This window comes from Syngnathus leptorhynchus, unplaced genomic scaffold (genome assembly GCF_054491065.1).
Source record: "Syngnathus leptorhynchus isolate UIUO unplaced genomic scaffold, UIUO_Slep HiC_scaffold_118, whole genome shotgun sequence".
Classification (NCBI taxonomy): domain Eukaryota; kingdom Metazoa; phylum Chordata; class Actinopteri; order Syngnathiformes; family Syngnathidae; genus Syngnathus; species Syngnathus leptorhynchus.
Genome location: NW_028232085.1, coordinates 133,354 through 137,500, shown reverse-complemented (window position 1 = coordinate 137,500; position 4,147 = coordinate 133,354).

Here is a 4,147-nt window from a genome sequence, read left to right as displayed (position 1 = left end):
GCCCGCCGACTACACGACCGTTTGGCAGAGCGAGTGCAAGGTTAGGCGAGCTGGGCGGTAACTCGGGTTAGTCTGGGGAGACTCGCGGTGGACAGGGTGGCGCGAATCCGGCCGGGCGGCCCCATCGATTAAGCATTGGTAGGGAGCCGAGGATGAGCCGTGCGAAGTGGCCTCGGAGGCGGTCCGTGGGGGACGACGGGGGGGGACGGGCGTCGGCCCTCCGGCCCGAGCAGAGAACGTTCGGTCACCCAAGCGGGAATCTGCGCCCCGGCCCGAGTCGGACTCGGTCGGTGCGGCCCGCTGAGGCCCTCAACTATTCCCGTACGCGGGGGTCGGGAGCTGCGGCGCTGCGCCGGCGACTTACCCGCGCGAGGCACGCACTGCGTGCGGCCAGGATGCGGAGTTGGATCGGCGCTGGTTGGGAACCCTCGGGGAACGAAGGCGGACGGCGGCCAGCCGGCGCCGACGAACCCGTCGGGGAGGGGGCTGGTGGCAGGCGCGATCGGCACTATTGCTGACTGCCGGGAGGGAAGCTGCGCCCCGGCCGAGTCAGACTCAGCCGTTGCGGCCCCCCCGAGCCCGCAGCGCGTAGCGCGGAAGCCATACGCCCCCCCGATGCGGAGCGACAGACGCCCCCGCGACCGCGGTTGGTCGGGAAGGCTTTTCGGATAGAGGTCGGACGGTGTGTGTGGACGGCTTCCCGTGGTGCCGCCGCTATCAAGCCGGAGGGTTTGAGAAACGACATTCGCGGAAGGACCGGCGCGGCCGGCGGACGCTCGCACGCGCGGCGCCCGACACTCAGCCGCTCGCTCGGCCTCCGTGGATCGTGGCTAGGTGGGATGGATGCCAAACCGGGTCGTCTCGGTCTCGCCGCAGTACGGTCGCGCCGGGGCCTGCGGGGCGGCGCGGGGAGCGCACGCTCACGCGGCGGCCGGGGCGCTAGAGTGCGACCCGCAGTGGGTAGGAACCGTCCACCCGACGTCGGACGAGCCGAGGCCGATGGAGGCCCTACCAAGGCGGGTCATGAGTGCCAGTCGGTCAGTTGGGTGAGGGGGTACTCGGAGGCCCGCCGGGAGCAGACGGGCGACCGGGGATGGGGGGCGTACGCGGGCGGGCGCCGGGAGAAGACGGCCCGTCCGGGGTCGAATCTCGGCCTGTGTTTTCGGAGCCGGCCGGGCATCACGCTCCCTCCTTGGATGGACAACATTCGTAGTTGACACTTTGTGTCATTTTATCCGAGCGGGCGGGCGCCGCGAGGCGGACCGTCCGGGGCGACTCTCGGCCTGTGTTTAAGGAGCCGGCCGGGCATCACGCTCCTTCCTTGGATGGACAACATTCGCAGTTGACACTTTGTGTCATTTTATCCGAGCAGACGGGCGCCGCGAGGCGGACCGTCCGGGGCGACTCTCGGCCTGTGTTTTCGGAGCCGGCCGGGCATCACGCTCCCTCCTTGGATGGACAACATTCGTAGTTGACACTTTGTGTCATTTTATCCGAGCAGACGGGCGCCGCGAGGCGACCGTCCGGGGCGACTCTCGGCCTGTGTTTAAGGAGCCGGCCGGGCATCACGCTCCTTCCTTGGATGGACAACATTCGTAGTTGACACTTTGTGTCATTTTATCCGAGCGGGCGGGCGCCGCGAGGCGGACCGTCCGGGGCGACTCTCGGCCTGTGTTTAAGGAGCCGGCCGGGCATCACGCTCCTTCCTTGGATGGACAACATTCGCAGTTGACACTTTGTGTCATTTTATCCGAGCAGACGGGCGCCGCGAGGCGGACCGTCCGGGGCGACTCTCGGCCTGTGTTTTCGGAGCCGGCCGGGCATCACGCTCCCTCCTTGGATGGACAACATTCGTAGTTGACACTTTGTGTCATTTTATCCGAGCAGACGGGCGCCGCGAGGCGGACCGTCCGGGGCGACTCTCGGCCTGTGTTTAAGGAGCCGGCCGGGCATCACGCTCCTTCCTTGGATGGACAACATTCGCAGTTGACACTTTGTGTCATTTTGTTCGGCCTGTGTTTAAGGAGGCGGCCGTCCTCCACTCGGTCCGTGTTTAAGGAGCGACACTCGCGCTCCGGTTCGGCCTGTATTTAGGGAGGCGGCCGTCCTCCGCTTGGTCTGTGTTAAGGGCGACACTCTGTCCATGTTTGAGGAGCCTGGCCCTGACGCTCCTCTCCGGCCTGTGTTTAAGGAGGCGGCCGTCCTCCCCTTGGTCCGTGTTAAGGGCGACACTCGGTCCATGTTTGAGGAGCCTGGCCCTGACGCTCCTCTCCGGCCTGTGTTTAAGGAGGCGGCCGTCCTCCCCTTGGTCCGTGTTAAGGGCGACACTCGGTCCATGTTTGAGGAGCCTGGCCCTGACGCTCCTCTCCGGCCTGTGTTTAAGGAGGCGGCCGTCCTCCCCTTGGTCTGTGTTAAGGGCGACACTCGGTCCATGTTTGAGGAGCCTGGCCCTGACGCTCCTCTCCGGCCTGTGTTTAAGGAGGCGGCCGTCCTCCCCTTGGTCCGTGTTAAGGGCGACACTCGGTCCATGTTTGAGGAGCCTGGCCCTGACGCTCCTCTCCGGCCTGTGTTTAAGGAGGCGGCCGTCCTCCCCTTGGTCCGTGTTAAGGGCGACACTCGGTCCATGTTTGAGGAGCCTGGCCCTGACGCTCCTCTCCGGCCTGTGTTTAAGGAGGCGGCCGTCCTCCCCTTGGTCTGTGTTAAGGGCGACACTCGGTCCATGTTTGAGGAGCCTGGCCCTGACGCTCCTCTCCGGCCTGTGTTTAAGGAGGCGGCCGTCCTCCCCTTGGTCTGTGTTAAGGGCGACACTCGGTCCATGTTTGAGGAGCCTGGCCCTGACGCTCCTCTCCGGCCTGTGTTTAAGGAGGCGGCCGTCCTCCCCTTGGTCTGTGTTAAGGGCGACACTCGGTCCATGTTTGAGGAGCCTGGCCCTGACGCTCCTCTCCGGCCTGTGTTTAAGGAGGCGGCCGTCCTCCCCTTGGTCTGTGTTAAGGGCGACACTCGGTCCGTGTTTAAGGAGCGGCCCTCGCGCTCCGGTTCGGCCTGTATTTAGGGAGGCGGCCGTCCTCCGCTTGGTCTGTGTTAAGGGCGACACTCGGTCCGTGTTTAAGGAGCCGGCCCTGACGCTCCTCTTCGGCCTGTGTTTAAGGAGGCGGCCGTCCTCCACTTCCTTCCATGCACCACCACATTCGCAGTTGACACTTTGCCATTTTTTCAGAGAGGTGACACTTAGTCGTTTTTTCGAAAGTTGACACTTAGTCGTTTTTTCGAAAGTTGACACTTTGCCGTTTTTTCAGAGAGGCGACACTTAGTCGTTTTTTCGAAAGTTGACACTTAGCCGTTTTTTCGAAAGTTGACACTTAGCCGTTTTTTCGAAAGTTGACACTTAGCCGTTTTTTCGAAAGTTGACACTTAGTCACTTTTTCGCCACAGTGACACCTCCAGCGCGTGCCACGGCGCTTTTCAGGTCTTCTATCCGACCTTGTGCTGTCGAGGACGGCGTGTCCGACGCCGTGGGGAGACCAGCACCATCTCCTCCATACTCGTAAACGGGGTGCTTTGGAAAACGGGGGGAAAGTCGATGAGTACACTGACTACTGGGACCATTTCATTGTACTCTGGCGCACCTGAAGACCAAAAAAGGTACTGCACCTTAGCCCGGGTACCTCACCCCCTGGTACCTCGAGGAGAACTTAGAAAAATTTCGACAAATTTTTGGTGAGCTCCAGGGAGAGAGGCTGATTTTTCGCTTTTTGAGGCCGACCGCCGAACCGGCGCGGGGCGGACTCACAAGCCCCGCAGAGCCGTGGGCACTTAGTCGTTTTTTCAGAGAGGCGACACTTAGTCGTTTTTTCAGAGGCGACACTTAGTCGTTTTTTCGAAAGTTGACACTTAGCCGTTTTTTCGAAAGTCGACACTTAGCCGTTTTTTTGGAAAGTTGACACTTAGTCGTTTTTTCGAAAGTTGACACTTAGTCGTTTTTTCGCCACAATTGGCTCTGAGCTCCAGGGGGAGAGCCTGGTTTTGCCTTATTTCAGGCCGGCTGGGGAACCGGCGCGGGTCGGATGCACGAGCCCGGCAGAGCCGTGGGCACTTAGAAAATTTTCGCCGATTAAGCTGGGACCTCCAGGCGGAGACCGGCATTCCT